The 12005-nt window shown below is 38.6% G+C and overlaps 1 pseudogene; it reads left to right on the top strand.

Moving 5' to 3' along the window:
• Positions 1-4493: 4493 nt before the first annotated feature.
• LOC129480157 (keratin, type I cytoskeletal 18-like) lies at positions 4494-11467 on the top strand (annotated as a pseudogene).
• The last annotated feature ends 538 nt before the right edge of the window (positions 11468-12005 follow it).

A 12005-nucleotide genomic window follows, 5' to 3' on the forward strand; every position in this document is an offset into this window, starting at 1 on the left:
TTCCTATGTTGCCCAACCTGGTCTCAAATTCCTGGGCTCAAGTGATCCTCTCTCTTAAGCCTCCCAAAGTGCTGGTATTATGGGTGTGACCACCACACCCAGCCTTGTGCTTTGTTTATTAAGTTTTCCTAATAGATTCTGTAATTGAAATGTAAAAAAAAACTTTTATATCTAGCCTAAGCTGACTCTATTATTTATCAGAGAAATATTACAACCTGACAAATATGTTGGTTATATACTTACGTGGCCTGCTAAAATTGCAGAGACAGAGTAAAGGTGGAGAAAAGTTTCTGGCTTTGTTATACCTTAAACAATTTTCTGAGATTCACCTTTATTGCTTTAATAGGCTATCAAGAAAAATGAAGTAACTAACTGAGATGCAGAATTCTGTTGATCTGAGCATGGACATTTGTTCCTCCTCCCCTGAGAGGCTAGTTCTTATTTTTCTCATGAATCAAATCTATTTAATTCCCGTGACCTCTCTCCGATTGGAAGAGTGTACTTAGATACAACAGCAAAGAATTATGGCACCTCGGCTATTATCACATTCTAATCACAGCTTCTTGCATTTGAGGCTTACGATACAAAGCAGAATTTGAAATGTCAGTTTCTTGAGGTTCAAAAATCAGTTTCATATTTGCTGTCTTGGCAGCAGCCAAAAAGGACAAATTAATAAAACATTATGTACAGTACTAAAAAACTGGGGGGTGGGCAGAGAATGGAGATTTAAGTCATCCATTAATCAGTGACCTAACCAGAAAAACATTAGTGAATGATTAAAGAAAGATGACCCTAAGGGACTTCAGGGGGATTCAGACAGGCTTTTGTCAAAGCCCCCAAATCTAATGTAATTTCAGGCTGGCCTCAAAATTCAATTTGTGTGGAACCTCTAAGTCATCTATTCCGCAACGACATACAGCATAATTGCATTTGAACAGCTTCCAGCACAGCACCGAGAAAATGTCTTGTTCCGGGCCCTCAGTGCCCACGAGGAAGGCAGTCCAGTTGACCACACAGGAGGACGGGCTCAGTAACAGAGTCTGCTGATCCCACCTGCTGACCGTTGCCCTCCACAGGAAGCACATGTTTCTGCTTAATTCCTGCCAGCTTTTGGCTGTCAGGTAGGGCATCTGCAACAGGCAGTTCCCGAGGGCTGCCACCTGGTGCTGTCAGTCGGCTTCAGACCAACAAGGAAAAGGGGAGGCATTCATTGATGTGCTTATTTTTCTGTGTTTAGAGTATTTCTTGGGACTTAGAGTTTTCACTTGGCAAGTTAACTGGTCTTTTTAGTTAGGAGAGAAAAAAAGGAATTTTGCTTGCTTTCCCTTAACTCAGTGTTCCCTTCTTTGGAAAAGCTATTTTGTAATACCTGGTTCACCCTCATTAAGTGTCTGCAGCTTCTCCACAGTACTGAATGGTTTTTTGAAAGGATACTTAAAAGTTATATTCTAAACGTCAGAATTTGAGAAATAGTCATTAAATCCCATTATTTTTAATGTGTAGTTATAATCACAAATAGGCAATTACAAAGTTAGTGTTTCAATCCCATTAGAAAGATTAGACAAAAATAAAACAAAAATAAATGTCTCAGGAGGAAGATGGAGCATTCCTTAGAAAATACCCTTTTTGGCTCCTGTCTCAGTAGTTTATAGCATGCAAAGAAATAGAAGATGTTCAGTGAATGTCAACAGTTAGATGGTATTTCAACCTCAAAAAGACTGCTTGTTCTGATCCAAAATCAACTTATATTCAGTTTTCACTCACACCTTTCATTTTGCATCTACAAATGCAGTACAACTTTCCATAAAGCCAATTTGATGTAATGAAATTGATTGAAGAAGAAGCATCATTTGCTTTTACCAGATTGCTTTAAGTAGTAGCCTAATTGTGAATAGGAATTAGCACTTGGATAAGAAGGAAACTATTACCCTGAGGTCTTAGTCCGTTTTGGCTGCTATAACAAAATGCCATAGACTGGGTCATACAGAAACAACAGATATGTGTTGCTTATGGTCTGGAGGTGGGGAGGTTCAAGATCAAGGTGCCAGCAGATATGGTGTCTAGTGAGGGCTCACTCTCTGCTTCAATGATGATGCTCACTACTTGTGTCCCCACATCGCAGAAGGACAAAAGGGCTCCCTCAAGTTTCTTTTATAAGGGTGAGAATCCCATTCATGAGAGTTCTGCGCTCATGACCCATACACCTCCTAAAGACTTCCATCTCTTACTACCATGGCCTTAGGGGTGAGGTTTCAACATGTGAATCGTAGAGGGCACGAACATTCAGACCACAGCACCTAGTGACACAGATATTTTCATTAGTGGGTTTTTGTTTGGCTTATCCCACTGATGATTGACAAAAGTGATAATGATAATAAAATGTGTAAAGATGTTGGGTTAATAATAGTATCCGTAGTAATAGGAAAAGTTAGGAGTACTCAAATACTGGACTTAGTTTTTACATCTAAGCACTTACAGGGTTTTTTTTTTCTTTTCAAAAAAGTATGTGCCCAAGCACATATTTACATTACTGCTAGAAAAATTAGCTTTATCTCTTTAGCTTCATATATTTCCCATTGGAGCAAATCATTCCATCACGTGATTTTTTTTTTTTTTTTGATAACAGGGAATATATGAGGAGCATAGCCATCACACATGGCAGAACAGACTGTTCTGCACTTCAAAAATATATTACTATGGAAATTGGTGTCCAGGAAGTCAAATGGAAATTGCCATGTGTGTATGTCTTGTTTAATGGCATTTTTAACACTGGAAAGAATCACAGAATTCTTTGTGATAGAATTAGAGAATCCTATATCAGCCTATTTGTGGACATTTTCTAGTAAACATAAGTGCTCCACTGCCTTTATTTTCATGGCCATATTTTTATTCTACCTGTGTATTTTTAGGAAGTTCAATAAAATATTTGCTCAGAAAGTATTCCGGACATGTAAAGGTATCAGGTGCCAAGTCATACAAAGAACTGGATGCAAGAGAGGAACAGGAAGTTGAATGGGTGAAAAGTGGTTGGGCAGAGAAGCACAAAAGGAATTAAAAAAAAGTAGAATGACCCTTAACTTAAGAATCAGAGGAATCAGACTATAAAGTTAAAAGCCGAAACTCTTTTCATAACTTCTTGTTCCCACAAATGGTGTCTTGATTATCTTAAACCTCTGGCAAGCTACCTGTGCTCACTCACACTTAGAGAGTGGCTTGACAATGAATGAAGGCGATTTTAGCCCATTAGTCCCTTAGAAGGTTTCAGAAACATCCTCTCTGCACTTTTTAACTTCCCATCGGTGTGCTTACCATCAACTCCCATGCAAAAACTGGGAGTTCTTTTAGGTGTGTGTTTGATGTGGGCAACCTCATCTCCCTTGGGGATGCTGAGGGAGAGACAGAGTGGTGGCACAAGAGGATGCAGCCACCATGTACCTAAGCATGGGGCTCTAACTCAACAACCACTGGAATACTCAAGGAACTCCTTCAAGAGAAATTCTGTAGCTACACGTTTGTTAAGCCAAAGTGATTTTTCTGAGCAGCGAGAGCATCTGCCAGGCTTACAAATTAGGAAAAAGTTTAACCTGCCTCTTGATACCTCCTTCTCAGTTTTCAGGTTGAGCTGCTGAAAACTCCCCTTGAACATGCAGGATAGCTTACTGTGTGTGTACAGCTTTTTAAAAGAAGGATGTGACTACAAAGATTTCCTAAGTATCTAGGCATATCCTATATTCATGTTCGCAGAAACAATATTCCACATTGATTGTCTGTCATTCAGCTGGTTCCAAAGTGCAAACACTCATTTTCCTGTGTGCACTGTGAGAAATTCCTAGATTTTGTTTCAAGAATTTTTCATGGAAAGTAAAACAGTTTTTTTGGTTTTTGTTTTTAACAGAAGACATGTTGAAATGCCTTGAACTTTGGGTGTTTGATAGGATCAGTTTTCTGTAATGTTGCTTCCCACCCTCCTGTTCTTCTCTCATCCAAACCCCAAATCCTTCAGCCACTAGCCTGTTCAGGGCCCTGGTTTGATAACCCTGCAATTGGAGAGTGGAGTGGGAGGAGAAGCCTCATACCTTTGTTTTTCTGGTTCTCCCCAACACCCTGGTGGCCTACTTGGGTGTCCCACAAGCTCTGTGTGGAAAATAGTGCATCTCATTTAGCAACAACTCCACCTAGCACAAATTCTGAGCTATACTTAAACCAGTGGCGAGAGTGTTGGAATGATTAAGGCCTGCATTTGACTGCGCAAGAAGAACCATTTTCTCTTCATGGTGGTGGGCCACAAAGTAATTTCTGCTTCTACTTTCACAACCCACAGGGTAGAGGAAATGAATTCATGATTTCTTCCAGTGTGACAAAAATGCAATAGGTGTTCAAAGGTATGTTTTCAGGAGAAAGTTTCAACAAAGTTATAAGGGCTTTTGTGGAGTTTTTTTATATGATAAAAAGAATCCACAAGAACGTTTTTCTGTTTCCCAGGCTCTCTCATAATGTTGGAATTTCTCTTTACGTGGAAGGTAATGATGTAGCTCAGAGTATACATATCTTCATAGCTGCACCAAATGACCACACTCTTTACTATTTCTTTTCCAAAACAGCCACTGTGTTTTATGTTTTGTAATATTTATGGAAAAATAGGAACAACTTGATAGCCCAGCCTTTTAAGAATCTTGGCTATTTAGAGTGTGCTAAGGGAGGTGGCGTGAATTGGCCAACATTTGTACCTAGAGTACTGTCTTGCACCTAGTATACTGTCTTCTTCAGTAATCAGTATGTAAAGTAATCAGTATTTAAAGTGTTCAGACAATTTTTTCTAAGCAGGGGATCACTAAAATATAACATTCACAGCCTTCCAAAAGAGTTCTGCAAAGTGAAAACTACTCGTGGGTTCTGGCTTCCTTCTAACATTTCAAAACCATCTTCTGCCTTCACCCTAGTGTTATTGACCATCTTACCTTTGTGTCCCATGGTATTCAATACCTATGTTTTATCATTTAATTATATTTTATATTTCTTATAATATTTTATTGTATAAACTACTGCCCTGATTTGTTATATGTTTGTCCTGAATTTAAAAACATAAAGCCCTGAAGTTCCATAATAGTATCTCAGTCATCTTAAAACTTCCAGACCAAGGACATACCCAGAACTTAGCGATAAGTGTTTGTTGAAGGAAAGATTGAATGAGTAATGGGAAGTTGGAGCTGATGTAAAACTATCTACTTGAAAGGACCCAAAAGAATAAATGAAGGCAACTTTTGCATTGAATTACAAGAAGAGAAAAATAATTTCTTGACCTTATATGTATAGTTTCTAAATAAACTTTTTGGAGCATCAGCAATATCCATATCTTTTACTAAGATGAAGACCTGAAGTATGGCAGTGTTAGAGGAAGACAGATGAGTCTGGTGAAGTTAGAGCCTGTGCTTGGTATAAGAAAGGAACTTCACTGTGTGTCATCCTTCATTTTAGGCTTTCTGCTCTGGGCTGCAGTTTTCTCCTTTTATTTATCAACCTGTTGCTAAAGGAAAACTTTGATTGTTTTTTGTAAAGGGCTAAAAACTTGAGTGTACCAAATTTGCCTAGTTTGAATGTGATACTGGTTGAAAGAAAAAAAAAATTTCCCTCCTTTTCATAAACTCAGAGGACTGGGCACAGAAATAAACCGCACAATTGGTAAGTGCTGTGGTCTAAATGTTTGTGTCCTCTCCCAAATTCATAGTTAAAACTTAATCACTACTACACTAGTCTTAAGAGGTGGGCCTTTTAGGAGATGATTAGGTCATGAAGGCAGAAGCCTTATAGATGGGATGAATGCCCTTATAACAGAAGCCTGAGGGGAGTTTGTTCACCCCTTCTGTCGTGTGGGGATCTAACAAGGAGGTGCAATATATAAAGCAGAGAGCCCTCACCAGATGCTGAGTCTGCTGGCATCTTGATCTTGAACTTCCCAGCCTCTGAAACTGTGAGAAATAAAATTTCTGTTGTTTATAAATTACTTAGTGATATGGTTTGGCTGTGTCCCCACCCAAATCTCATCTTGAATTGTAGCTCCCATAATTCCCATGTGTCGTGGGAGGGACCTGGTGGGAGGTAATTGGAATCATGGGGGCGGGTCTTTCCCATGCTGTTCTCATGGTAGTGAATAAGTCTCATGAGATCTGATGGTTTATAAAGGGCAGTTGCCCTGCACACTCTGTCTTGCCTGCCACCATGTAAGACATGACTTTGCTCCTCCTTCACCTTCTATCATGATTGTGAGGCCTCCTCAGCCATGTGGAACTGTGAGTCAACTAAACCTCTTTCCTTTATAAGTTACCTGGTCTTGGGTATTTCTCTATTAGCAGCATGAGAACAGACTAATGCACCTAGGCTAAGGTATTTTGTTGTAGCAGCCCTAATGGACTCACAGACATTCCGGTGAAAGCCTAAAACCATAGAAGACTTCTCAGACATCAAGTTTCTAAAGACATAGGAGAGCAAATTTCTTCTAAATGCAGCTAAAATAAAACTTAAAATTTGTGTTTAATATATATACACTGTACATCACTGCAAATTTGGTATTCCTTTAGGATAGCACTCACATTTGTAATTAAAAATTTCCAAAATTAGGCATCCAAAACTAGAAGAGGTCTACAAATGGCAAAAAGCACTCTGTTATCCAAAAGAGAGATTTTATAAATAGAAGATTTTGTATATAAGCCTATTTATCTACAGCCTAGTAAAGAGTTGAACACTGTCTAAAGAATGTGATCTAAGTAGGCAAACAATTCAGATAATGTAAATTGCAGTTTGAGGCCTAAAAAATACAGAAAACATGTTTAGTCTAAAAAAATATGAAGACCTAAAATGGCATTCAAATTCTGACAAAAACTTTTCTAGGACACGACAATATGGAAACACTAAAGTATGAATTAAAATCAAAGAGATTTTTTAGTTTAAAATGGTGTGTCAAGAAAGCAGCTCCTAACATAACTTGTTCCAAGCACCCATTCATTACCTACAGAGAAATGCCAAACAAAAATAATAATCTACTGTTACAGTTAGGAAAAAATTTTCTTAAATTGGGCTAATCTGAAAAAAAAATTTGTTTTCAAAGTTTACCCATGTTTAGAGCAGCCCTATTTACCCTGAAGGAAGAACACTGTTCTGAAATGTATTTCAGTGACCCAGGGCCTTGTACCAACAAATAAAAGGGACCATTTTCCTTCTCCATAACAATGGTGTTTTTTGAGGAATTATATTCTTCCCACCGTAACAGCTTCTGTAACTTTTTAATTGATCTTCCTTACTTCTATCTTAGCCCTCTTTAATCTACTCTTCCCCCAGCAGGCATAAAACATGGCACAGTCCTTAAAATTCTCCAGTAACTTCCCATTGCTCTTAGAACACAGACAACTTCACTTGTCCTAAGAAGCCCTGAATATTCTGCCCAGCTTACTGCCTCCACCTTATCCTGAATTTAGCATACCCCTCTCTGCCTTTGACATCTTAAGTTTTCAAAAACTGTATTTCACGGAATTTTGGAATAATATAATTAATTCATGTGAATTAATGTGCATACCTCTCAGTCTTTCATTCACTAAACTCTAGCCACACTGCTGGATAGTAGTGAATAAATGTTGAGTCATTGGAAATAAAATTATAAGATAATTAAAATATTATTAAAACAAGAGCAAAATATATCAACTGTCATCAAAGCTCAATATAGAGATAAGGTCACTGTTATAAATGCTTTTATTAAAAAAATAAAGACCAAGAGTAAATTGAAAATATCGCCCACAAAATAGAAATAATAGAAAAAACTACAATGCTATTTGGAGTCAATTAATAGATCTATAAATTATATTGTTTTCCATTTCTGATTACTCAAAAAAATTTTAAAGCTTATAAAACTTAAGGAAAAAAAGTAAAGCAAACAGCAAATTTAATATGGGAAAGGAGATACAGGAATAACTAGGAGTAGATTTTTTAATTTTAAAAAATTTTAAATTACAGAGAGTACTGTGTACTGAAAATGTAAATCACAATAATTTGTGCTGATTTGACAGAATCTAGAACACTACCTGGAACATGGAGGTGTTCAGTAAGTATTTGGTGAGTACATAGATTTTATAGGAAAATATTTGTTGTCCCAAGAATTAGAAAGCCTGAAGACAGCAACAACCCTGGGAAGGGGGAAATCCTTTCTATTATCAAAGAATTATCTGAAATAAATTCCCAAACCTTGTCACTCAGTAAATATTTATTGAGCACATTCTATTATGCCAAGCATTATTCTAGTGTAAAGGATGATAAAAATAAATATCTGGACCCCCATTATGCAAAAGGAGGAGGCTGAGTCATGCCCTGGAGGCTGAGTCATGCAACTCCCTCTTCCAAATGAATATCTGTTCCTAGCATGATGCCTCAGCCAGATCCCCATGGAAAGGTAAAAGACCTCAGGCACCTGCTGAAGAACTGCTTCCACAGATCTTTCATAAGTAAATTCTTTGCTGGCCTCCCATAAACAAGGACTTGCCATTTGTAACTTTAGATCTATGATCTGCAATCTAAGTCTAGCTCCTAAAACTAAAGTCTGTTCAATTCCACACTGATAATATCTATTATAATCTTATCTTTGCAGGTGCAGAACGAAGAAAAGACTCATTTCTTCCACCTACCCAGAGAGGTCTACAGAAGTAGCTCTTCTGTTGTTAATACTTTCTTTTTCTCTTCAAACATTCACCTTATCTTGTGTAAAATACAGATTTACTGGGCACTATCTAATGTCTCAAGGGAATACAACCATTTGCCTTACAGTCCCTTTAAGGAAATACATAAATCCTAAACCTCCTGAAAACCTCTTTGGAGAAACAGCCACAGATTTGTCTACAGATTGCTCAAACGCACCCCAAAGTTGGCTTAACACACCTCAAAAGCTGAGACTTTTATGTCAGTCATTCATTTTTGTTGTCACTAGACTCTGGGAATAACCATTAACCTTCCGCCACCCCAACCCAAACCTGTCCTCTTAAAGTTTCATTCTTCTGCTAATATCAAACAGGTGGTGCTATGTACAATTGAGAACACTAAAACAGAGTGAGGAGAATGGGGCCTGGGGAAGGGGTGAGTGGATGGTTATTCCTCTGGGTTGGGGAGAGACTCTTTGGTAATATCTGAGCAGCTAAGGAGTAAACCACGCAGATAATGAGAAAGATTATTCCAAACAGAAAAAAAAAAAAAAGAATGTGAAAGGCCCCTGAGTAAAAGCAGTGCTTGGAGCTGAGTGAGGGAGGCCAGGGTGGTGAGACCCAGGTCTTGTGGAGCCTGAGGGGCACTGCACTCTGGGACAAAGGGAAGCCACTGCATTGATCTGATATGATAATTGAGGTACACACTGTGATTGTGGTCTGGATAATAGGCTTTGGGGTACAAGATAAAAGCTAGAGGAGCAATGAGACCATTGCTATAATCCTAGCAAGAGATGATGGTGGCTGAAACAAAGCTAGTCACAGTGCAAGTGGCAAAGCAGTAGGACTCTGGATATATTAGTGACCAGATTCTGAATTCATGTTGAAGATGGAGCTGACAGGATTTCCTGGTGAATGGGAGGAACTTATAATTTAATTTAATTTAAGATACTTAAAACATCTTATATGCTAACAATAACAATGCAATAAAGCCTTGGTTCGGCTCTGAAATCAGCAACTAGAACTATATAAAGATGTAAACCAAAAATAAAATTCTAAGCCCCATAACAGACTGAATGACTGAATGATCAAACCCACCCCCTCCCCCGACTTCAACCAAAGAGATTCAAAAAAACCTGAAAACTAATTCAGGTCATGATGGGAAAGGGGTGTCATGCCTCATCATACTTTCCTCCCTTTGGAGTTCAGGCACAACTGACCAGCATTAACATTAAAACAGAGATCTTAAGACTGACAAAACAGACTGTAGCAATAAGATACCAAATTCCAATTTGGCTCTAGTATAGTATCATGAGAGGTAGCAGGCCCTGAAGGAAATCAAAGGATTTTACCCCAAAACATATTTATTTGGCATGTTTTGATATAGCCCTGCAAAGCCATTTTGTGGGGGAAAATTTGCATCTGTAATTTTTATAAGGAAAAATTTGCATCTGCAAAGAATCTCTGCTGACACAACTAGATCTTTCCCCTTCCAGACCCTCCCAATCCTGAAGAGATTAACCTAGAGTCTAGCACCTTTTAAGGGTCTAATTAGGAAATATTTGCCATCCGTTTTCTCTAAGGGTGGCCACCTATGAGACCTCGTCTACATAATAAGAATCTTGGTCTCCACAACCCCTTATCTTAACTCAGGCACCCCTTTCTTTTGGATAATAACTGAACTGTTTGAACCAACTGCCAATCAGAAAAATCTTTGAATCCACCTGTGACCTATAAGGCTGCACTTTGAGTTGTCCCACCTTTCTGAACCAAACCAATGTATACCTCACGTGTATTGATTAATGTCTTATGTCCCCCTAAAAATATATAAATCAAACTGTAAACTAACCATCTTAGGTACATATTCTTAGAACCTCTTGAGACTATGCCTCAGGCCATGATCACTCATATTTGGCTCAGAATAACCCTCTTGAAATATTTTACAGAGTTTGGCTGTTTTCATCAACAAAGAAATGACCTATTAACAGATGCTGACATATATTTTTATTTTATTTTATTTTATTTTATTTTAGACCTCTGAACTTTTTATTGGCCTCCTGCTCCCCAAAGAGTACCCTGCTTCTGCTGGCTTAATGTCTCATCCATGGGCTCTACAAGGTCATTGATGACACCAATGTCACTCAGCTGCAGCTGGAGACAGAGATTGAGGCTCTCAAGGAGGAGCTGCTCTTCATGAAGAAGAACCACAAAGAGGAAGTAAAAGGCCTACAAGCCCAGATTGCCAGCTCTGGGTTGACCCTGGAGGTAGGTGCCCCCAAATCTCAGAACCTAGCCAAGATAATGGCAGGCATCCTGGCCTAATATGAAGAGATGGCTCGGAAGATCTGAAAGGAGCTGGACAAGTACTGGTCTCAGCAGATTGAGGACAGTACCACAGTCGTCACCACAAAGTCTGCCAAGGTTGGAGCTGCTGAGATGATGCTCACAGAGCTGAGACATACAGTCCAGTCTTTGGAGATCGACCTGGACTCCTTGAGAAATCTGAAGGCCAGCTTGGAGAACAGCCTGAGGGAGGTGGAGGCCTGCTATGCCCTGCAGATGGAGCAGCTCAACGTGATCCTGCTGCACCTGGAGTCAGAGCTGGCACAGACCCAGAGGGACAGCGCCAGGTCCAGGAGTACGAGGCCCTGCTGAACATCAAGGTCAGGCTGGAGGCTGAGACCACCACCTGCTGCCGCCTGCTGGAAGATGACGAGGACTTCAATCTTGGTGATGCCCTGGACAACAGCAACTCCATGAAACCATCAAAAAGACCACCACCCGCTGGATAGTGGATGGCAAAGTGGTGTCTGAGACCAATGACACCAAAGTTCTGAGACATTAAGCGGACATATATTTTTTAAACTGACTATATAAGCTTGGCTTTATAAATCAAATCAGTGGAGAAAGAAATAACTTCAATAAATGGTGTTAAGATCATTGGATACCTATTTTTAAGTCATATTCTTAGGTATTACATACACAAAAAAATGGTAGATGGAGTGATAAATTTAATGCGATGAATTTTTTGAAATGACAATTATTGACACCTAGATGAAAATGTCTGTGAATTTTTAATCGAACTCAGTACTAATAGAACTTCTAAGTTCAACAGCAACAAAAGAAATCACAGAGGGAAAAAACACTAAAAAGTTTAATGAGATGAAAACATAGAACTTCTACGTGTCAAAAATATATTAACAAAATTAAAACCAAGCAAACTAAAAAATTCTGTGAGAAATATGATGACAGATAGTCAATATTATTATCATATACAAATTTACTATAAAAACAAAAACATAAACCAACCTCAACAACCATTATGGGAAA

Source organism: Symphalangus syndactylus, chromosome 4 (assembly GCF_028878055.3).
Source record: "Symphalangus syndactylus isolate Jambi chromosome 4, NHGRI_mSymSyn1-v2.1_pri, whole genome shotgun sequence".
Taxonomy (NCBI): domain Eukaryota; kingdom Metazoa; phylum Chordata; class Mammalia; order Primates; family Hylobatidae; genus Symphalangus; species Symphalangus syndactylus.